General features: G+C 35.1%; 1 pseudogene; it reads right to left on the bottom strand.

Moving 5' to 3' along the window:
- The window catches only part of LOC109680082 (small ribosomal subunit protein uS2 pseudogene), a 90,897-nt pseudogene extending 69,100 nt beyond the window's left edge, over positions 1-21,797 (bottom strand).
- Positions 21,798-25,777: the final 3,980 nt, after the last annotated feature.

The following is a 25,777-nucleotide window of genomic DNA, read 5'->3' as shown; positions in this document are numbered from 1 at the left end:
ACACCAGTGTTCACACTGAAAACTTGACTCCAGAGTCAATGTTTACTACTACCTTATATCGCTAAGATGTTTTGTTTTATAGGAATGACATTATGACAGCTAATTGAGGAGTGTTAATTTTCATATGTGAACTGAGGGTGAATTCCACTAACATGCTACTTCTTGTTCTGGGCTGGATGCTTGGATCACAGAGCATGACCTTTAGAACAATTTTGTCACATTATTGGCATTCAGTTGTATTATTAAAGACATAAGCAGATTTTATAACATGGTTAAAGAATGTAGCATATAATTCCCAAGTTTGAAAATAGAACTAGGTGCTTGTCGACTTAGTTTTTTTTTCTTTTTTGCCAAATGATAGAATTAGATTGAATGATTATTGATAATAAAATATTCTAAAATCTAAGTTTACTCAGTCTAATAGTTGTACATTGATTCAAAGCTATTTAAAGATGACCAATAAGGAGAATAAATATATTATTCATTGACAGTATTTGGGGATTTTGATTTTCTGTAAATTCTTTGCCTATGTCTCAAGCCACTTTTGTAGGTCTTAGTCAGATACATTACTTGCTGATAATTAAATATCCACCATTATCTTATAAAATATAGCACCTGGGAAACAATGTATTCATGTAATGGAGGTTTAGATAGACATTTCAATGATAACTGCTTTAGTAAAATAATCATGACAGTACCAGGACAAGATAATAAAGAAGAAAGACACAAAGGAGAAGAAAAGAAACAAGGGGGAATAAGTCAAGACAGAAAAAAATAAAACCTGTATATTTTTGGCTTTAATAAAGCTGTGTGTTGGGGACTTTCATTGTCAATGGGGGTGCTTGGCAAGTCTTGGTGTTCTCTGGGGAAATTTGAAAAGACATCTGTCCCAGTGCCTGGATAGCTCTTGATGGTGATGGTGCTTCCAAACTCTCTGCTACTGGATGTATCTTGATCCTTATTTGGAGTTTATTTATTTATTTATTGGCAATACTGGAGTTTGAACTCAGGCTCTCCCTCTTGCTAGGCAGGCCCTCTAACACTTGAGCCACATGCCCATCCCTTTTTTGCTTTAGTTAGTTTTTGCATAAGGTCTCATGTTTGTTCCAAGGGCCAACCTTGTACTGTGATCCTCCTACCTATACATCCTGCATAGCTGGATAGGTGAGATTATAGCACCACTATGCCTGACCTATGGAACTTATTTTAAAAGAAAAGTGAAAAAAATTATATCTTAGCCAAATGAGCAGAGGTAGCACAAGAAGATGAAATATAAAGAGCAGTTGTGCAATGAGGAGTATATCTTTGCACAGCCTCTTGTCATTTGACTTACTAAGTGGGGTTGGAGTGAGGTAGGTAGAAGGATAATGGCTCTGTATGAAAAGTAAAATCAGTTCCTAAGCAATTTCTGATTTTTCTTGATGAGTGACAAATTTATAGTTTCACCATCATGACATTCTGAGGTAATGCAGAACTCAAAAACTAGAAACACTTAGGATTGTATGCTTTGACCAGAGGGTTTATAATAGTTTATATATTTCTGAAAATTAAACCATTAGCTCTTGCCCAAGTGTCTGTATTGACTTAGCACACATGACCACAATCATGAAGTGTCAGAAGTAGTTTAAGTCCAGACTAATAAAAGATGTCAAGATGAGCCCAAAAGTACACAGAAATTAGCCATAGAGGAGAATGGAGGCTGGGATTTTATTGTCCACTTAGAATAACAGATGTGGCTATTAAAAAGAGGGACTATAAGAGACTACTGGGAGACTGATTGCTGAATCTATGACTGCAGTAGAAAGCTGAGACCCCTTAAGAGTTGCCCAGTTTGTCAAGTGGACAAGAACATATTATACGCCCTAACAATTGACAAGGAACCATATCTGTTCTCTATGCATCAGGTAAGACAAAAATATCCAATTAAGCTCTGAAACTGAAAACTCTCACCATGCCCAGGTATGGAATAACAACTCATACTCTCAGTACAGACATGAATTCTAAGCCGATAAATTAGGATGTAAATACTGATCCTGGACAGATGAATTCTCAGAGGTGCCTGCTAGAAGCAAAACAAAACTGCTCTTTAGGGCTTCTACGATACAGCAGGAAAGGTTCAAGTTGAAAATAAACTCTCATTCAAAGATTACAAGCCATAAGGGGAAATGAACCATAATGGAATGAAATCAGCAGATACAACAAACTGTGATATTAGTATTCTAAGAACTCAAGATTGTGGAATAATCTAAAAAGACATAAAGATAAAATAGATGAAAACATGCCACAAAAGAATAGGTATTAACAATGAAAAAGTGCATAAATGTTGGAAGAGAAAAAATAAAAACTGAAATAAAAAAGCTCAATGGAGACTTCAGTTCTGGAAAGATGGAGTAGAAGTACGGCCCTGTTCTCACACAATGTACAGCTAAGAACTCTGGGGTATGTCATAGCAGAACCCTGAATGATGGGAAGAAGAACGCAGAAGGGCTGGGGCATTTGGGTCCCAAGGAATGGCATGGTGATAAATTCCCTAGGACTCCTTTCATTTTCCTTCTATGTCCCACACTTGGAGCTGTGAAGAAATTAACAACCAGGAAGTCTTAGTGATCATAGATAAAAATGCTCCAATGAAAACGTGCTCTCTCTATTCAAAGGATGAAGGAATGGGAAAGTCCAGTAAGACATAAAACTTTTAAATGATAATAACCTGTCTCCAGACAAACATCAACAATAAAACCGTGTCTACAGTTCTACCCCATCTATAAGGGCTCAAGAATCCTAGATTTCTATCTTCACCAGGGTATAATGAGGTACCCCAAATACTCACCAAGGTTGTATTTGAAACTTTTGAGTTAATATTTTTATCACCACTGAATAATAATGGGCTTCCTTCTTTTTCCACCATGTCAATGTGGCCCATATGGGGAACCTGGATTCCTCCCACTCCTAGCAATCATGATGTGTGCCTCTCTACTTCCACTGGAATTGTGTCAGAAGAATTCCAATGGAGACTCAAGTACTTTTTAACACCCTAGGAGCCATAAAGCCATGCACCTCTCCCCTACCATGGGGTAGAGGCCACCTGGAGAATCAGATGGACAATGCCACCCTGTGTCAGTGGAAGTTTAATAGAGAACCTGGGTTTCTACAAACACTGTGCCAGTTACTTTCCTTACTGGAGCTATTTATGTCAGAAGAAGCAAGATAAAATATAAGGCTTAAGTAAAATCCACAGTCTCATTACATAATATCCCAGATCCCAAAGTTTCAAACTAAAAATCACTTATGCCAAAAAGCAGATGAATTCCAAATGAATGAAGCAACAACAAACTACAGCAACCCAGAGATGACAAAGATGCTAGAATTATCTGATGGAGATTTTAAAGTATCCATCATAAAAGAGGAACAAACAAGCAATCACAAACACAAATAAAGGAGAAAGTCTCAGAAAAAATACAAACTAGAAAATATAAGAACCAAGTCACAATTTTAGCTATGAAAAATATAGTAACTAAAAAGTATCCCTTAATGGCTGTGTTCAATGGCAGAGTGGAGGATCAAAAAAAACTACCAGTGAACTGATAGTACCAGTGAAAGATGGAATAATAGAGATTACTTTATCTGAATAATAGACAGAAAGTATTCTGTAAATAAAACAAATACAGCTTTATATATCTTTGGGAGCATGCCAGAATATCTAATATTTATTTAATCAGAGCCTTGAAGTTCAAGTACTCCAGGAAATAATGTCTGAAAATTACCCATATTTGGCAAAAGACACAGAATAAAAAAGTTGGGCAAGCAGGATTAAACCCAAGAGAATGAACAAATAAGACATATCATATTTAAAGCTCACTAAAACACATCATATTGAAGAGGCAGAAAATTCTTAAAATCAACAAGGAAAAAAAAGATATCATTTGCATTAGAAATCATAGATTGAAGAGATACAATGTATTTCAAGTCTAATAAGTAAAAACCTCTCAACTCAGAGTCCTTTATTTAGTAGAAATATACTTAAGGAAAGAGAAATGAAATCTTTCTGACATGAATAATTTTTTTTTGAAGGTACTAGATTTTGAACTCAGGGCCTATGCCCTCTACAACTTGAGCCTCCCCCCCGCCCCCAGTTCATGAATAAAAACTAAAAAAGCATTGTCATTTCACCAAAAAAGAATACCTAAGATCAATTATCTACATAGAAAGGAAAATAAGAAGGAGCCAGGGAAGAACAATGAAAAGAGTAAACACATGGGTAAATATGATATATTTTGCTTCTCTTGTTGAGTTTTCTCAATTATGATTGTGGTTGATGGTTGAAGTGAAAATTATATCACTGTCTGTTGTGGTCATAAATGTATATGGAGAAATCCATATGAAAAATATAACATAAATGGAGATAGTATAGGAGCATATATCAGGATCAGCTGGTAAAGTAGACTTGATAAGTTATGCAGAGATCATGTAGTGTCTAAAGTATAATAAAAAAGGTATGCAAAGAGATTCTCTCCAACCATATAGACAAATGTTCAGATAACCCCAAAGGAAGGCAGGAGAAGTTACTCAGAGAAACAAAAATTAGAAAGCAATAATAAAATGTCCCAATGTAAGCCCTAGCCTTTCAGGAATTACATAAAATATAGATAGTCTAAACATGCCAATTAAAAGAAATAAATAAGCATGGTGAATTATAAAACATGACCTATGTTCACAAGAGGCTCACTTAAAATATAATGGTATAATCAAGTTGAAAGAAAATACAGAAAAATATTTACCATACAAATATTAATACAAAGTAGGAGTAACTATCTTAATGTAAAATAGAGTAACTTTAGAGTAAATAAAATTACCAGAGACAAATTAAATGAGTTAGTACAGCAAGAAGACAATAGCACTCCTAAACGTATATGCAAAAACAGAGTAAAACATGTGAAGTAAAAATTAGGAGAGAAGAAATAGAGACATACACAATTATATTTGGAAAGTTCAACACCAATCTCTCAAGTCATAGAACAAATGTAGAGAAAATCAACAATCACATAGACGAATTCAACAATATCTTGAATCAACAGGATTTAATTGACATGGTCAAGATTTATTTTTCTTAATAGATGTCTAATTGATTCAGCACCATTTGTGGAAGAGGCTGTCTTTCTTCTATTAAATTGTTCTGTGCCTTTATCAGAAATTCAATTTGAGCAATTCTGAGCAGAAAGAGCAATGCTTCAGGTATCACTATACCTGATTTCAAATTATACTACAGAGTTATAGTAACAAAATCAGCATGGTACTGGCCTAAAAGCATACACATACACCAGTGAATAGAATATAGAGCCCCAAAATGAATCTATGCAGCTATAGTAATTTGATTTTTGACAAAGGTGAAAAACATATGTTGGAGAAAACATAGCTTCTTTAACAAATGGTGCTGGGATATCTAGATTATCTATATGTGGAAGGTCAAATCAAGATTCCTTTCTCTCACCTTGCACAAACAACAACTCAAAATGGATCAAACACCTTAATGTAAGACTTTAAACTTTGAAACTCCTAGAGGAACACATAGGGGAAATACTTCATGATATAGTCATAGGCAATGTTTTTCTGAATAGGGCTCCCATAGCTCAGGAAATATGAGCAAGAGTTGACAAATGGGATTACATAAAATTAAAAAGCTTTTGCATAGCAAAGGAAAGAAGAGAGTGAAGAGACAGCCTACAGAATGGGAGACAAGTTTCTGCCAGCTTTTTATCTGACAGGAGGTTAATATCCAGAATATACAAAGGGCTCAACAAATTAAACACCAAAAAGAAGAAATAAGCCAATCAATAAGGGAGCAAATGAACTGAATAGACACTTTTCAAAAGAAGTACAAATGTTTAGAAACACATGGAATGTTCAACATTTTACTTATCAGGGAAGTACAAATTGAAACTTTATTAAGATTCCATCTCTAGCCAAGTGTGGTGACTTAAACCTGTAATCTTAGCAACACTTGGGAGGCAGAGGTTGGGAGGATTGTGGTTTGAGGCCATCAGGGGCAAAAAGTTTATGAGACCACCACCTCAACCAATAAAAGCTGGGCACAGTGGTGTGCACTTGTCATTCTAGCTACTCAGGAAGTATAAATAGGTGGATCATGGTCCAGACTGCCTGGTTGTAAAGAGAAACCCTATCTCAAAAACAACAAATGCAAAAAAGGTCTGGGGGCTAGCAGGTGCAAGGCCCTGAGTCCAACCCCCCAGTAAGAATTACTGTCCACATGAAAATAAAAATAACAAATAATGGTGAGGGTGTGGGGTAAAGGAAAACTTACATGTTGTTCATGGGAACCTAAATTAGTCTAGTCTCTGGAAATTACTGTTGACATTCCTCAAAAAGATAAAATAAAGCAGATGCTGGCTCATGACTGTAATCTCAACTACTACTGAATTTCAGGGCCACCCCTAGCGAAAATTTCTTAAGACCACATCTCAATAAATAAAAGGTGGATATTGTGGTATCTACCTGCAATTCCAGATACTTGGGAGTTTAAATAGGAGGATCACAGTTGAGGTTGGCCCAAGCATAAATATAAGACCTTAATTGAAAAAATAGCTCTCTCTTTGTCTCTCTTTCTCTGGCTTCCACCCGACTCCACCATGGCCTTTGTAATTCCCCTTTCTAACCTTAATAAACTCCATTTACACCTCCCCCCCGCAAAAAAAGAAAAACAACTAAAGCAAAAAGGATGGGGTCATGGCTCAAGTGCAAGGCCCTGGGTTCAAACACCAGTACTGCCAAGAGAAAATTAAAACTAGAACTAGCATACTATCCACTATACCACTACTGAGTATGTAAAAGAATCCAAGTCAGCATACCATAGAGACATTTGAACACTCGTCTTTATTTTGACGCTATTTACAGTAGCCAAGTTACGGAATCAGCCTAGGTACTCAACAATGGATAAAGAAAATGTATCTATTCAGTTATAAAGAACAATGAAGTCATGTCATTTTCAGGAAAAGGGTTTAACTGGAGCTAATAAACCAGATTCAGAAAGACAAACATCACATGTTTGCACTTATATGTGGAATCTAGGGGGGAAAAAACCTATGAAAGTCAAAGGGGGAACTATTAGGGAAGAAGAAGCAGGTCGGAGGGAGACTGAAAGGGGACAAGAGAGGGTAGCAGTGTGTATGAATATTATCAAAGAGCACTACACACACGTATAAAAATGTCAACCGAAACCCATTATTTTATACAATTAATATATGCTAAAATTGAATTTGGCACATTTGTGTGGATCTGTTTTTTGAAGGGGGCTTTATGGGGGTTGAGCTCAGGGCTTTGTACTTGCTTGGCAGAAGCTCTACCACTTGATCCATGATCCCAGCCTTTTTGCTTTAATTATTGTTTTGGATAGGGTCTCTATGTTTTTGCCTGGGGCCAGCTTGGACAAGGATCCACCTACTTATGCTCCCCATGTAATTTGGATTACTGGTGTGTGCCACCCTGCCTGGCTTTTTGTGGGTCTATTCTTGATTTCCATGGATCTGTGCATCTATTCCTCTGCTGATTTTTGATCACTGTAGCTGTATGTAGTATAATGAGTCTTTGATTCCTTTGACTTTCATTTTAGAAATTGTCTCAGCTGTTTGGTTTATCTTGTCATATATGAAAATTTATAATATTTATTTATATGTACATAAAAATCTTACTGGGATAGTGGTAGGAATTGTCTTATACTTATCATCAATTTGGGGAGATTTAACATCTTTACTATATTGATTCTTCCAGTTGGTGAGCATGGGTATGTCACTTCACTTATTAAGAGGGACAATTTTATTCCTTCCTTTCTGATCTATATAACTTTATTTCTTGTATGGTGCTGACTACTACCTATAGCACAATATTGAATAAGAGTGGGAGAGTAGACTTCTTTGCCATGTTCCCAAACTTAGGAGAAAAACAGTCTTTCACCAGTGAGTACATTTTTAGTTCCAATTTTTTTACTGGAAGTTCTGTATCAGGTTGAGGTAGATCTCTCTATTTCTGACTGTCTGAGAGTTCTTATTCTTTCAAATGTATGAAAGTGGAGACTTTCCTAAAACAGTGATAATTTTTTTTGAGTCAATATGTACTTTTACCATTATATTATTTCAACAAATATTTAAAGATCATCTTTTTAAAGAGCTCTTTGTTTTCCTTTTTTGGCAACCTCTCTTTTGTAAATGGAATATCTTCTCTTTGGAAAAGATCATGTTTTAAAATTTTTCTAATATTGACATTCTGTTTCCTTTGAGTTCCTTTATTTTCTTGTTTGCATTAGTTTTTTTCATGTATTGGACATCGGTCTGCTAGCATGAAGCACTGAAAAGTAGATTGGAATTACTGTTTTCACAGTCATGGCTAATCAGATTTATTAATAAAAAAAGAATAAAGAAGTACAGATAAAAATTTCAGAAATGAAGAGTAGCACAAGCAAAGGTAGATTAGAACATTTTTAAAAAGAAAGATGATTTTTGATTTCACATCTCTGTTCGTTACATTTGCTTTGCTTGTTTGTGTTCACCTTCCTCAGCTGCAATGACTTTGAGTGTGATCTTGTGACATGTCTTGTCCAATGAAATGTAACATTTATCACATTTGAACAGCAGATTTAGTTTTGTGTGATTTGATTATGTCTCTTTTTCTCCTACTCCTTATCATAAAAACAGATTTTCCAAGATTATGAATTCTCCCTTGTTCTGGATCCTAGAAAGGAGAGATTCATGGATTCAATCAAGCCCAGTCCATCCAAGAGAGCCAGCAGAGCCTTCATTAGAAAGCAAGTGATTAGTAAATAAGTGAGTTTCTCTGTAAGCTGCTGATGCATTAAAGTTGTTTGTTACAATAGGATGAGTTAGTTAAAAAACAACCTAACCTTGAGCCATCTTTCTACAAACTGACCTCAAGTAATCTTATCCACACTGTTACCACTAAAACACTGAGGACAAATATGTATTTTATATGTCTACTCTTTTTTCTGCTATTTCGACTCATATTTCCATAAAACTCAAAGGTAGTCCCGTCTCAGGAAGCTTTTCTAAATCTTCCCCCCTGCACTTGTCCAGCCAAATTCACATTCTTTATGTATTTCCGTAGGATTTTTCCATACATTTCTTCTTATAACATTGACTTCACTGTGATGCAACTGTTGATCCTTTTCACCATGACACAGGATCTCCCGAAGACTAGAGACCTTATCTTCAGACTCTGATGTGGCTTAACCCACAATCATGGTTTTTGAGTATTTGCTGAAATGGTAAAATGGTAAAAATAATTTTGGATTAAAAAATGCTTATAAACATAAGGAACTTACTTCTCATAGTTCTTCAGACTGGGATCAAGGCACTGAGGAATTCAGTGTCTAGTGAGGGTCCTTTATTGGTTCATGAAACACCATCGTTTTGCTTTGTCCTCACATAGCAGAAGGGTCAAATATAAATATATTACAGTTTTTGAAAAAAATCCCCATTTTCACTCATAGCAAACCTACTGTAAAACAAAACATGCAGTTAAAAGTAAGAGCAAAAATTATAACTTTAAGATACAACATTTATTTTCTTTTTTCTGTAATGTAGAATTATTTATTTATTTTAACATTTACATTCTACTGAGGTGCAAGCCCTGTTTAATGCCAATTTATTAAATTCTATTGATTGCATCTTATGTTGTTAAATGCCTAATTTTACATTATACAGAATTTTGGTTTTGAAGAAAGAATGGAACAAACAAAGGAAGGAAAGAAGAAAAGAACCTCTTATTAAAAATCTATTAGCTAGATGAGTGTTTGGTATTTTTTAAAATCTTTTTTCCTTCTCTTCAGAACTTTTCAAGATATGTATCTGTAGAGACAGATTGGTTTTTAGAAATGTTAAGTCACTCATCAAATAATGAATAGAGCTAGATTTGAGCCCTTATCTTCTGATTTCACACCAAACACACTTTTGGTGATTTATTCTACCAACTGTTTTTGTTTTGTTGATACTGAAGGTAGAATTCAGGGCCTTCCACTTTTCAGGAAGGTACTGTATTATATGAGCCATACCCCTAGCCCTTTATGCTTTGTTTATTTTTGGGATAAGACCTCACATTTTTCCCAGACACCATCCTGGATCATGATGCCCTATTTATGCTTCTGTTGTGTTGAGGTGTCAGGAGTGCATCACCACACCCAGCTACTGGGTGAGATGGGGATCTTACTAACCTTTTGCTTATGCTAGCCTTGAACCATAATCCTCCCTATCTTCACCTCTCTAGTAGCTGGGGTTATTGGAGTGAGCCATTGCAGCTGGCCTCTGTCATGTGTTTAGGAGTTATTATTCATGTATGTAGCAAGAGTCATAATATGCACTTATACACCAGAGTTAGAGGAAGCAAGACAGAATGTGTTCTATGTGCTACCCATCATCATTCTAGAAAGAAATCATTTGGATCTACAAAGAATATCATGCTTTCTTCTTTAATGAATTGCTTGTTGATGTGATGCTTCCTTATGTTTTCAGCAATCAGTCTGTGATTTATCACCCTGGTCTGAATATGGGTTTCAGTGTTTGAAGTGAGAGAAGAGTTTCTCAAGTAGACAGAGTAAACTAATTTCTAGCCATTAATAACATGTCCATTTCTATTTTCTCTCTGACATCTAAAGGACTACATTAAAGGATCATTGACCTGCTATATTTAATTTAAAAAAACAAATCTTCTTTTGAAATCATGGGATCCAAAAACATTATTAGGAGGAGCTGAATTCTATTTTCACCCTGAAAACTAAAAATAATGGCTGTGATTTGAAATACTTTATAATGAGAACATAGTATGTTCAATTAGAACAGAAATATCTCTAAATTTATTAGACTATGGATTCTTTTTATACACTCTTTTTTAAAAACAATGATCTTCTGACATGTTTTGATGTTTAAAAAATAAGTTTTGTAATTTGATTATCATATTTTATTTCTCACAAATTTCTTTGGGTTTTGTGCTTTCTGATAGGGAAGCTGAAGAAGGTGAAAAGAGAAGTGAATGCTTGGTTCAGGGCTGCTCTGGCTCTAACCTCCAGGACCTGTACTTTTTACGTTGCCTTCTCTCCTTTTTAAACACACTATTACTGTACCTAGTCCCATTTACTGGAAATAAATACTTAAGAAAAGTCTTAAAATTTTTTGTTACTGATGCATTGTCTTCATGGATTTAATATTTATTGAAAGCCCACTATATGCTTGTTGCTTTCTAAAAAGAGCAAAACAGACCAGGTTCTTGTTTTTGTAGAGCTTGTGTGTGTGTGTGTATACTATTCAGCCACAAAAAGAATGAAATATAGTCATTTTTAGAAAAGTAAATGGAACTGAATATCATCATGTTGAGTGGGGTAAACCAAGTTCAAAAAGCCAAAAATGACATGTTTTCATTCGTATATGGATTATAGACCTAAAATGATAATGATAATATGATAATAGCAATAATGGAACATGAATGTAAAAAGATGAACTTTCTGGGGGACATCAGTGAAAGTGGGGAGGGGAAAGAAGAGTGTATTTGGATATGAAGAGGGTAAAGTATTATGTATGTGTGTGTACACATATATGTATATACGTATGTATATGCAGCATAACAGCATAATGAAACCCACCAAATTCTGCTTGAAAAGGGAGGGAGGAGTGAATGGGGGGGTTAGTGGAATATAATACAGGGGTGAATTTGTTCAAAGTACACTGTATGTATCTGTGGAATTATCACAATGAACCCCCCCTTGAACTATCAATGTATGCTAGTAAAAAAAAAAGAATGTGTCAATAAAAATTTTAAAATATAGTAAACACAAGGAGTAGGTGCTGGATTCAAAAAGAACAGTAACACTCTTAGAATAATTAAGCAAAAGAAGAAAAACCAATGGTACTGGAATGCAGAAAGCAAGGGAAGAAGAGTTCAACATTTAGGGAAGTATAGTCACGGTTAGTTATTCTGCATTTTATTTTAATTGCAATGGGAAGTTATAAAAGAAGTTTAACTGCAGGAGCAACGTAATAAGATAAAAATGTGTTGATATCTAAAAATTAAAGATTTGAAATATTTTAGTTTTGTTTGAAAAGAATAAAAGGATCAACAGGAGTTATGAAGAAGGAGGAGCAAGTGTTTTGAGACTTTTCTTCTACTTCCTCTTTGTCCTCTAGAGAGCCCAGGGCCTGGCTTAATGATTATGTCATGACAAAAATCAAGCCTGCGTGGAACCCCTCTACCCTGGAGGTTTTCCTGCATATGTTGGTTCAGTGTCACGCCAGGTGGCAATTGAAATAAACTGTGTATTAGTTCAATCATTGGAGCATTTTCTGTCTTTCTGGGGGAGGGTATTGAGTGACTTTGCTAAATTGTGGACTTATTTACTAACTAACAGCTGTAACTAGAGCAGAAACCCAGTCAGAGACTAAAAAGATGCCAATCTATGAATGAGTCCCTGGAATGATAGCTCGTGAACTTTGCCTGCAGCCTGTGTTCCTTGGCAATAACATGTGTTCTCAGGCGTGCTGGCAGGGACTATGTGGCCATCTGTCCTAAAGCAACGGGTTTCTGTGGTGTTTTTTTATGCAGTTAAAACTGTTCACAAATGATGGAAAATGATGCAATGTTTCAGCAATCTCCTCCTCTTTGTCTGAATAAGGAATGCTATCTGTGTGACCTGCAGGTTATATGGTATCATCCTTATGAGATGGCCTAGGAGCAGCAATCTGAAGAGTTCAATTATATTAAAAACCTGCATTTATCCTGTATGTTTTATGGAACTACTGACAGATTTTAAGTAGAAATAACCAAACTTGTGTTCCAGAAAGATTAATTGGACAGTGGTATAATATGTACATATATTAAAAGAGAATGATACTGGATGTAGAGAGACAAAACTACCTGATTTAGTCAATCAAGTCACAGATAAATCAGGCCTAGCTTCCAGCTCAAACATCGGACAACTCCATATTGCTCATCTATTTCATACACATTTCAAAATTCAAAGTATGTGTATTGATATAGATAGGTAGATGATCCTTAGGATAAACCAGTATTCAATTAATGGTACAAAAATAGCTTTGTAGCTGTCTAGAAAAATAATAAAATAAAATTGGGTCGCAACTTCCAACATACACCAGAAAATTTACAGATGGATCATAGATTTAATGTAAAAAATAGAAATTAAATGTTTTGGAGATATTATGGAAGAATTATACATATATAAATTTATATGGCTATTTCATGTATGGGGAATATATATATAAAATACTATATATATGAAAATTTAGGTGTGGCAATAAAGCCCCAATCCATAAGGAAAAGCTTGATAAACCTAACTAGATCATCATCACCATCAACACCATTTAAGTACAAATCCACAATAAGCAAACATCAAAAGACAAATGACAAATGAGGAAAACATCTTTGTTATATATGATTTTATAATGTTTATTTTCTAATAAAACAATCTCTAATAACCCCATAGGAAAAAGTTAGCAAAAACCATGAAAGACTAGTTCATAGAAAAGAATTGTGAATGGCTCAAACATATGAAGATGCTCACCCTTGCTTAGAATATAAGAATTACAAACCAACACTACATTGACAGGCCAATTCCACACACTAGTTTGGCACACACACACACGTGTCATGGTTTGCAAGGGGTTGAGAAGGTTGAGAAGGGGTTGACATTCTCAGATGTTTCAGATAGGAATATAAATTCTTATAATCTCTGGAGGATACAATTTAAAACTAGCTATCATAACAATAATTGTAAAATAATAAAAATATAAAATGCCTTTTGAACAGGCACATACTTTGCATATGTGAAACTATATATATTTAAGTGTATATAAGTTAACATTTATTTTTGAAATAGCAAAATATTATAAAAAACTAAAAATATCCATCACAGAAAGTCCTACAGTGAAATATTATATAATAACATTAAGAAATATAAAGTTTTTCATGACCTGATATAGAAAGACTTTGAGGTATTTGTTATGAAAAAATTAAGATTCAAACAGTTGCATTGGTATTCTAATATTTTTACAATATTGGGTAAAAAGAATAAATGTCTGTATAACCATATATGTTCAGTGTTAATTCCTCATATATGCATGCAGTACATCTAGAATAACATAAAATGAAGTGGTACAATTTATTGACCTAAAAGAGGGGAACTGAATGTCTGGTTAGGATGGTGAATGGTAATTTTCACTGTGACTTCTCCTTTTGTTGTACTTTTTGGATTTGTGTGAATATATAGTCTATGGAAAAATAATGTTAAAAGAAAAGCAGAATCAACCATGAGAAGCCAAAGGTAATTTATCTAGGGGACTATAGACTGCCACAAAATTTTCATCTACTTTCTTTTTTTTTTCAGTTTTTTAACTTTATTTTTTTATTGTTGTGTTGGGTGAGGATACATTGTGGCATTTACAAATGTTCTTACAATATATCAAGTATACTTGAATTCATCCCCTGAATCATTCTCCTTTATCCTCCCTCCCCCCATTACAGGAACAGTTTCAACAGATCTCATTTTTCTGTTTACATGCATGTACATATAGTATTTGCACTAATCTATCTGATGCCATTCCTTTTCATAAATAAGGAAATTGTGTTGCAAAGTTAAATAACCTTTCCAAGAACACACAGTAAGGAACAGGACTTAGATCTGGCTCCATATTTCATTAATTTAGTCCTGTTTACACTTTTTTTTCCAATTCTTTGCTTGTTTTAAAATATAGTGAACATTGCTATGATGTGATGGTGCTTATTTCTATCCTGTGCAGAGCATCCCACTATTTTTTATTTTTAGAGTTTTAGGAAGTTTAGGGGTAAGGCTGAGTCCAAAGATACCTTAAAGTATAAGGACAAGAAACAAAGGCTGAGTAGTTAGCTTCCCCAGGGTGAGACTTCAGAGTGGCACTCAACAATAGTTACAGCTGGCAACTCTACTTTGTGGCAACTTGAAAATGTAATAAATCATTCATCTGTGTTTGAGAGATGCATTATTACAGGGTGCATAGAGTGGCGAGTGGCAGTGAAATACTCAGAAGGGAGATTTGTTTTTGTCTGTGCACCCTGTGGACATGATGTTTATTAAGTTCTATTTTACTTTCAAGGAGGAAATCATTCCCGGTAATTATGTGTCTCTTGCTTGTCAGTTCCTAAGAGATCCTCTGACAGATAAGGTGCCAATTATATTGATAGCTCCTGGCCCTTGAATTCTACAGAGGCATGGCTTAGCTTTGCCCTAACCCACCTGCTAAGGGGAGATCATTAGAGCAGGTAGAGAGACATCATCAAGAAAGGTACATAGCCAACAAGGTAGAGGATCCAAGTTTTCTTTTAATCATAACCCTCCCTCTGATTGAGCAAGTTCCGAGGATGAGACTCATGTAGAACAAGAAGTCTCAGAAGCACAAAGGTGTAAGAACATAGAGAAAGGTTCCATGCTGGTCTCATTGAAATGAGTTTGGCTGTGAGACAAGCCTCCAATTCATGACTTGGTTCTGTTGATGTTATTTGATTTTTAAAAATAGGACATCTATGCGAATAGGGTTAATTAAGTCTGGGCTTAAGTACGAAAAGAGCTAAGGATCTGATTCAGGTCTTTTCCATTATAATTAGAGGCACTCATAGTATTGACTTGGCTCAACAGCTGTGCCAAAATAAAAATAGCCAGAAGAGATTATTTTCCTTTTTCAATAAGCAAATATGAAATTTAGATTTAATATCTAGTGTTAGTAAGGAGCAATAAGTAGTTTTATACCTGTGAGTGGGTGTTAAATTTGGGCAGTCTTTTCAGAGACTTTAAACAGTGTCTCAGATATTGTTGAAAAATTCAGTTATGTTCAATTATTATTGACTAAAGTTCCTACTTTATTCCTTAGTTTCAATCTCCATCTTTTTCCTGTCCTAGGATTCCATTCAGGATACCACATTTCAACTCACTTTTCTTAAGGAAATAAGTAAAGATTTATGAACAAGAATGTTCATAGCATTGTTGCTTATAGGAGTTAAAAACTGTGAGCCTTCAATATATTTAAGAAATGGAACAATCAAAATTGTAATGTCCACTTACGTCTATTAACATGGAAGATGGTGATGTGTTATATGAGAAGGATAATTTATAAGATCATATTTGTAGCATGTTTTGGGTTCATGCACATATGATATACATAGTACATTTGTACTGTAAGAATATACCAAAACATGTGTTCAGCAACACTTATTATGTAATAGTCCTAAAAATTTCTTTCATTTTTATACTTTTGGCTCACATTTTGTAAATTTACAACTACAAATATGTATTACTGTGAGATGTAAAAGACAAAAAGTCTGCTGGGGGATCTACCATTCAGAACATTCTATCTGAATTTTAAATTAGTAACAATAAAATAGAAAATATATGTGCTAATACATAAGACTAGTGTACCAGTGTTCTGTGTATGGTAGGTTTGGAGAGTGACAATCAGTTTGGTTCACCTATAGCATAATTTACAAGTAAGTGGTTAGACTCAGTTTGCAAGTAGAGGTAGACTCAGTTTGCTATATGAAGGAAGTTCTTGAATCCAAGTTCTTCAGCAAGTTGCAGAAATGGTACCATTGGAATATGGTAATGATATGAGTGATTTTTACCCTAAGAGTCAGAGTAACAATAGCTGGTAAGATGAATGAGAAGAAGAAGACATCTATTTATTTACTTATTTATTTATATGAAAGTTTCACTATGCTCCCCAGGCTGACTGTGAATTCTTAGGCTGAATAGACCCTCTTGTCTCAGTCTCTAGAGTAGCTGGGAATTCAGTTGTACACCACTGAGCTTGGCTAAATGCCTATTTTTAAATGTCTTAACAGATCATCAGAAATTCATCAGTAGTAAATTACTCATTCTCTTCCATGTGTGTATAATATTTACTACTATACTTTTTCATGAAGTCGGTGTACATTCAGAATTGCATGGACAAGAGGGATATGCTTAGTTGTGGAAGAGAAAGCAAGGATGCTCATGAATTTAAATTTCAACAAGTCTCTTTATATTGGTCCCATGTAGCTTTCTCATCATTACAGTAGGATTAGACCCAAAAGAAGTTATTTGCATATACACTAGATATTGGCATAATATACTGGTTAATTGCATATTCTCTAGAATCAGAATGTCTAACTCTGAGTCTGTTCTATCACTCACCAGATGTATGACTTAAAACAACTTAATTATACTTTCCTTTCATTAATTTAATTATCTATCAAATAGGAAATGCTATAAAACCTGTTCAATAGGACTGCTATGAAGATGAAATTAGTGTAAGCATAAAATGCTTACACTAGTATCTGGCTCCTAGCCTTCAATAAATGTGGAAAATATTATTTTTTCTCCTGTGTTCTTGCCAACATAGAGTGACATTATGTTGTGCTAGAATTTGAATTTGTTGTAGTTTGTAAATTTAAGAAGAGAGCCGTACCCAGACATCTCCATTTTTGTTGTTGTTGTTGCAGTTGTTTTTGTCTTCTTGCATGCTTGTCCTGGCTAACAGGAGAGTGTACATGATATGTAGAGTAGAAAGTAAATTAATCCAAGGCTAGAAAATTGACTTCACAGCTTAAATGAGAAAATTTCTCTTATAAAGCATATTTGTATTTTAAGTACACAAACACAATTTCCTGTAACAAAATAGTTTACAAATTTCAGTGGTTACCTTACAAATTTTACTTCACACCATCAGGAAGTACGGGGGAAGACTCTCATAACTGATATTTGAGAATTTGTTTCACCATGTAGGACTTGCCCCACCTTATTCTTTGTTTATATGGTACTGTTGTGAACATTGAATTATAAATAGCAAAACAAAACAAAATAAAACAAAAAACCCTTTGCTCTTCTTCCTCCTTTAATTCATGGCTAGAAAAACACTTAAAATTTCATAGATTTTCTTTTAGTTAAGTGATATTTCTTCATCCAAAGTCAATCAAACACACTAAAATCCATGATGTCTTATTTGCACATTCTATTTACAAATGGAACTGCCTAGATTGCATGATGTTTTACGACATGTCCAGTTTGAAGTGACTACAAATGTGTGGCCAGGAGTCAGAACTCCTGGGGAATAAGTGCTTGCTGGAGGAAAATACTCAAACAAAGAAATGGTGATAGGTTTGGTTCCATGTAATTTTAAGATTCAACATGATTTTAGCATTTGTTTATCCAGCTGATAAATCCACTAAATGTCAGGCACAGTTCAAAGCACAAAATTAAGGAGACATAAGACAAAAATAAGCAAGTAAGGTTTTTAGGTAGAGCAAAGCTTTGAGACGGGAATGGCACGTGGTACTGTAGTACTGTGGCACCAGAACGTGGAGATCATGTTAGAGCAAATTGCCAGTGATACTCGCCTTAAGAAGCTGACAGCTGAGAACTCTCGGTGCATCTTAATTCTCTGACATTAGTTTTTGAAAGGAATACTTCCAAGAATGTGTCTGATCCAAGACCTTTCTCCAGGACCTGTGGCGAAGAACCCAAGATACTCAGCAATGGCCTTGGGTTTCTTTTAAACAAACTTTGTATTTTAGAATAGTTTCAGATGTACAGAAAAATTGTGTAGCTAATCAGATGCCCCATGTTCTTCATCAGCTATCCTTACTGACGTCTTAAATTGTCATGGTACATTTGTCACAGTGAATGAACAATACTGGCAGATTATTATTGACTCAAGTTTATACTTTATTCCTTAGTTTCCACCATCCATCTTTTTCCTGTTCCAGGATTCCACTCAGGAAACCACATTTCATTTTGAAATTTTTCTTCATGGGAGATTGCCTACTCTCCCTCATTTATTGATTTAAATATTTCTATCACATGAACTCATGTGTTTATGAGATCAATCACAACACAATATTACTTTTACTTTGTTGCTTAAATTGTTTCTAGCTTTGGCTATAAGGAAATCTTTCATTTGTCATTTGTGTCCCTTCAACCTACAGCCCTCATGATGGTTGTTTATGTTTGCTTTTTAAATGTATTTTTAATCATTTCCTTAATTTCTGGCACTGTAATATGATCTAGGTCCATTTTATAAATTTTGTACTGTAGTCTATATAAAAATCATCAATTTCTCCAAAGGCCCCAGGTTCTTTTTATTGGAGAATGAAATTTGAAACCAAGTTATGGGTGGTAGGTATGCTCATTGCTACTGGGGTGCTGGTTCTAGTCCCTCTAGCTGATATATCATATGTGAGTATACTAATGTGAGGGTGTGCATATAAAATTTCATCAAATTTAATTTATTACATTTACCATTCTAATTCATCCCTTTGAATTTCAACACCGAGAAATCTGGCTCTCATCTTCCTCTATCCATTGTGTTAATTTTTCAATTCCATTATACATGCATTGTGGTTCCAGAATTCTAAACCTATGCTCCCACGGGGCACAGACTTATCAATTAGAGTACAGAACTTAGTTAGTTAGAAATTTGGGAGACATTTAGGATGGAGAGAGAGAGAATGGTTTGGAAGGAGCAATGAAGATCATTCAAATCCTGCACTCATGTGAGGTCAGACCTGTGGATATACTTGGGGATTTGGGTGCTTTTGTCAGTGTTTTTGCACCCAGAGTCTAGATGAAGACAGGCGAACTTTTTAAAATTTACTTTGTCAATCATTATTTTTAATATGTAATTTAGCTTTTCATTGGGAAGATAGCCTTTCAATTTTGGTTTATATGGAGGAGTCATTTAGTCTCCTTCACCCTGCCCTATCTCAAGATCTTTTCTCCTGACCCTGTTGATCACCCAAACCCAAGTCCATTGTTCCTGAGTCTGCTGTTATGCCCTCATCAGCAGAATTACCAGGTTTCCACATAGTCTGGCTCAGTATCACCTTATTGAAACTCTGAGAGTTTCTGTATTTCCTTTATGTCCCTCTTCCTCAAAAATGTTTTAAGAAAGATGTCTACTATGTATTTTCCAGTTTTTTAAGTTGCTTAATTAGTTGTCCATAGTGCTGAAAATGGAAATTCTTTCTACTGCTTCTTCCTTAAAATGGGCAAACAAAAAAAAATCCTGCCATTTGTAGCAAAATAGATGGAACCAAAGGACATTATGTTAAATGAAAGAAGTCAGACACAGAAGTATTTATTGCATGTTATGTCACATATTTACAGGTCAAAAAAATTGTCGACCTGTACATAGAATAATGATTACTAATGGTTGGGAAGGAAAAGGGTATGGGTAAAAGGAGGTTGGATAACAGGTATGGAAATACAGTTAGAAGGAATAAATTCTGGTGTTCTGCAGCACCAAGGGGTGACTATAGTTCACAATAACCTATTACATGTTTTATAAAGATCGAAAAGAAAGGAGCTTAAAAGGCTCTAAACATGAAGAAATGATAAGGAGAGGGAAATGCTAATTAGTCTGATGAAATGTACTCTGTACACAGGTGTTGAAATATCACACTGAACCCCATGAATATGCTGAGTTAAATTTTTCAAAGAAAAATTTAAATTTTTCTTTGAATGGACAAGTAAAGCAGTTTGTATGAAGACCATATACTATGATAAAATGATTTGGAGCTATAGCAACATACGTTTAATCATTGCAGAATTTTTGAACTTGTATAAAAATAACCCATTTTTCCTATAATACTTTACACATCAGTGTATGTTGTTCAAATATTTGATATAATTCAGCCATTTCATTTCCACTTTGTGAAGCATACTGCAAATAGTCTAATCATGTATATATTATATACAGTTATTTATGCAAGAAGTTATTTTCTCAAATGACACAGCAGTATATGCATGTGTACTAAAACATGTACATTTCAATAAATATTTGAACAATACTTGAAAAGAATATTTTTAATAAAATGAAAGTGATTTCATCTCTTCACTATAATATGATGCTGTTTAAATACCAAACACCATTTGCAAAATTCTCTTTTGAGCATTCCATATTTGAATCATACCTCACTTTTAGGTCAACCCAAAACAGAGCATTCACAGATGTGACCAAGCAGGCCCAGATACTGGCCCCTGGGAGGGTGCCTGCCCCTCCCGCTTCTGGAGGGCTTTCCTTGAAATTTATTCTCCTTGCTACTCTCCAACTGCTGGGGCAGCACTGCTTTCCACAGAGGATGAGTGAGTCCAAACTGTCTCCAAGTCAGACCTCTGTAGGTCAACCACATGCCTGGCATCTATCTTGTAACTATGTGACTTCCTGTAGCATGACCAGTACATAATTCTCTCCGCCAGTGCAGTGCCTAATTTCTTTCTCCAGAGATAGTGGGGAATTGGCTTATCTGAAAGGTACTGACACAGTAATTGAGTTAGAATGTTTATATAGACAGAGGCTACACCTTACAGGAGGGAGGAATTTGTCCCCAAAATGTGTTATGGAAACATCACCCATCCTGCTTCATCTCTATGAGAAGTTAGCAAATCCCGCCTTATCACTTAGTCTTTACATGAAAATGATTCCAGTAAGATTTATAAGAGACAAGAAATCTTAGAGACACACTCACCTCCTCTCTACCTCCAATGTGGCAAAGTTTCTTTCTGTTTCCCACTGTTGTGATGGGGACTCTGGAAGGTGCAGTCTAGCTACTTGAGCTTGCTGGAGGTTCACAGGAACCAAGGCAAAGTCCTGTGTCATCAGGGATGAGCTGAGTGTGGCCTGATGAGAATGGTGGTTAAAGTTCCATATCAACCTGTGTTTTTTTCTCTTTCTTGCAGCGCAGATGCCAAAATATGGCAAGACAGAAGCCATTGCTACTGATTTCTGGTCCATTCAAAAACACTGGAAATCTCCCAAGAAGTAGTTTTAGGGAAATTTACAGTTCAGTTGCTAACCCAGGAGGTAAGAAGAGAATCAAAATGTATTATTGGTTTGTGAGAGTTATTTGGAGATGTGGCAGTGGACAGATTATGAAGGGGCCCTCAAAAACTGTCCAGGATGGTGCATCAATGTGAAACCACCCTGGGAACAAAGACCTTAGGGATAAAAGTCTCCTCACTTTCATTTTTTTCCTTTGCTTTTCCTGGACTTGTCTTGTCTGAGGCTGAAAAGCAAACAAAAGCATAGTGATTTAGGTACAGTAGCAGGAGATACAAATCAATTCTTATCTAGTTTCTTCTTTATTATGAGTGGGATCTTTGGAGATACTAATTCACGATTTACAATCTCATATAAATAGAGAATAATGACAGAAACACGTATTCAATTATCTATATTCTGTCTGGGGAATAGAGAAGTGTTTGCAATAATATCATTACAGAATCACCCAACAGGCCTCTAAGGAAATGACAGAAAAGAGAATACGAGTGACTTGGAGGCTTCCTGTATTACACTTTTATGAAGCAGGAAGAAGTCCCAAGGAGGATTCAAGAGATTCAGAAAACCCCTCCTTCATCTTTCAAAAGACAGAGTCATACCTCCTTCTACCCCCCTTGCTAACCCCATTTGGTATTCCACACATGAGGCCTTGAGAAGAACAGTGGTAAGGCGAGAAGCTGACCAGCTGCCTAGGAGACACTGGGGCTCATTTCTTCTGAAGCAAGTTGCCAAAATCTTGTAGATGCAAGAGAAACTTGAAGGGTAAACTGCAGAAGGGAAGGAGAGTGGGAGGAGGGAAAAAAAAGAGGAAATGATAAATGAGTTGTGAGGGATGTCCATTTATTCTCTAATTGACAGTTAATTCAAATTTCTTTGTTAAAGTCCATGGACACAGTGCTATTAACACAAATTAATAGACGAAATGTAAAGCCACAGGGACAAGAGCGAAAGACAAAGTGAACATCCTTCTATTTCATCTGACATTCTGCCAGTTAGGGAAATCTGTTTCTCTAAGCTATGTGCTTCATTTCAAGCATTGTCATGTTTGAAAAAAGGCAAATAAACAAACATACAAACTATACATACAGACATTGTGTTAGTTCTGAGGACTACCATAATAAATTAGCACAAACTGGGTAGCTAAACAACTGTGATTTATTATTTCACAGTTTTGGAGGCCAGAAGTCCAAGATCAAGGGGTTTGTAAGTTTTGTCTGAGGGTTGTGAAGGAGAACCTGTTCCATACCTCTCCCCTAGCTTCTGGTTTTGCTGGTAATCTCTGGCTTGCAGATTTATCATTATATAGATCATCATCACTTTTCTTTCAATACATTATCCATATGTGGTCTATTTCTGTGTCCAAATTTTCCTGACTATAAGGACTCAGTCCACTTTTCTAACCTTATTTTAAATACAGTGTCTAGCAAAGAACCTATTTCCAATTAAGGTCAAATTTTGAATTTGGAGGGGAGACATAATTCAACTCATAACAGGCATGACTACCATAAGTAATTTTAATGGAGGCTTTATTTAAGTAACAAAGAACAAATTGAAGTCATAAATCTATCATTTGAATTCAGAAAACTAAATTCTAACGTAGGTCCTTTATCATAACTGAGAAGCCTTAGTGATATTGAAACTGACCATCTTGTCTGCATTTGTAATAGTCAGGACATAATAAAACATGTGAGTAGTTTGAGTATGCTGTCTGTAGAGTGTCTCAGGCAGAAAAGCCTTCACAGATATTGTGGAACAAAGATTTATAACTTAAATATCTCTTGCATATAAAGCATCATGGTACAGCTTTTGTTAAAAATGTAAGCAATTTGTGCTCATTTTCTTCTTTTATAAAACCAAGCTTGATTGTGTCCTTCCCTTTGCACAACTTCTTTCCTGATCTTACCTTTAATTGCTTTACACCTGAGGCTTTTGTTTGAGAAATAAATGGACATATCCTCTCTAAAAGAGTTAGTCAGGAACATGGAATAAACATTTCTCTTTTAGCATAATTTGGTTAGGAAACAGGTGAATGTACTTTCAGCATGATGCAAAATTACCAACAACTCTCTGATCTTGAAAATTATCCCTTGATTTCACTCATATTTATCATACTTTGAATATCTTAGGAAATGAATCACCATCATATGACTAAAATAATCTCTATATTTTAATTTTCAGAGTTCTGGTGGGAATAAAACCAACCTCTTTAGTATGTGAAAAGGAACTGCAAAAAAGATTGAAGGTCCCATAGAAAGAGATAATAAAAATGATTTCAGAACATTAAATCAACACACACACACACCCTTCTTATATTGCCTGTTATCAGGATTCTAAAGTTAGGTAAGGTAAACTTGCCCCATAGTGTGTCAGTCAGGGGGAAAGGACTGCACATTGAGATTTTCTAAGCTCTATGTTGACTCACATGGAGGAGAATTAAACTTGCTGAGTTGAACCTAGACTAGCGTTATTCATCTTATTTCATTCATGTCACAGCATAGGATTATGGGAAGTTAAAGCTGAAAGGAATCTCTGAGAGATCACTTAGTCTTCTCCTTTTGAAGAAGAGAACACAGTTAAAGTGACCTGTCCAAAGTCACTTTTGTTTTGTGCAGGACCCTGGTCTAGAAGGCAGGACTCTCACACTCAAGTTCTTTGTCTGTGCTTGGAAAAATTCCTTCTTTCATTCCAGATGCTTCCGATTTATATTCAGAGTAAGTTTTACTTTCTTAAGTATGAGAGAATACTATTGACCATCCTCTGGTTATTCAAGTAATGTGTGTTTGGGGACATGAAGGGAGGAAGGAAGGGCACAAGGGAAGAAGATTGATCTTAGCAGCGAGGTACATTGTCAGTCATTTAGCTAAAAGAAGGAATCTGAGAAGGAGTAAGAATCTTCTGAGAGTTTGTTTATAATATGTGCTTATATGATCTGACAGTCTCACTTTCTAAAATTGAATTAATAAATCATCCACAGCACTGGCTGGAATAGTTAATACACTTTTTGTGCCCCAGCAGAGAGGAAAATGGCACTGCTTTCCTTAGTTTTATGACACATTAAGCCTAAATAGAATTAATGATTGAAATTTTGAACCATATTTACTGTGGAGAGCTCTACTTGATGGCTGAGTGAACTATAGAAATACACAAGAGACTTCTTATATTATTAAAAATAGCCTTTTATTGGCTAAAAACCTTTTCTATTTGTTGAGGTAGCATTACTTGAGGACATACACTGTATCTGTGTATGTATGAATTTATTCATTTTTATATGTATTGAGACTACTAGGAACTATGTACATGTGGTTTATTACTGGTATTGTGAGTTATCATGCTATTTAGTATCTTGAATCATCCAAAGTCCTACATGTTCTATGGGAAGAAGAGAGGGAAGAAATGCAGAGGAGAGAGAGAAAGAGATAGGATAGAAAGGATGAATAGAAATATGATTCTTGCTGTCTTTAAAGAGATGATTTAAAGGAAAGAAGAGGAAAGTTTTATCTTGAGTCAGTTCTTGAGATATTTAAAAGGGTGGAAATAAACAAATAAGTCTGCCTTACTCTCTTATTGCTAAAGTAGTTAATTATTGAAATGTTAAGTGTATTACAGTTAACGAATATTTGATCATAATTTTAAATTTAGAGCAAAACTTGTTAATTTTACTGCAACAATGTTGGAACATGTCTTTTTTCTTTTTGGCAAGTATTTTACTTAATAAAAGACCATTTCTGTGATCCAAATATATTTTCTCCATCTAGAATTCCAGCACAAAAAAAGGTAGATTAACAGTTGATTTCATTCATTCCTCTGACTTTAGAATAATTAGAGAGATTTTTTTTTAAAGGACTCCCCATGCATTTACTTGTTTTACGTTTCCTTTCATGATGCATTTTACTGTCAAGGATTTATGCATATTA

The sequence above is a fragment of the Castor canadensis genome, chromosome 14 (genome assembly GCF_047511655.1).
Source record: "Castor canadensis chromosome 14, mCasCan1.hap1v2, whole genome shotgun sequence".
In the NCBI taxonomy this organism is placed as follows: Eukaryota; Metazoa; Chordata; class Mammalia; order Rodentia; family Castoridae; genus Castor; species Castor canadensis.
Note: the sequence above shows the minus strand (reverse complement) of the source record. Positions and strands in the feature narration are given on the sequence as shown.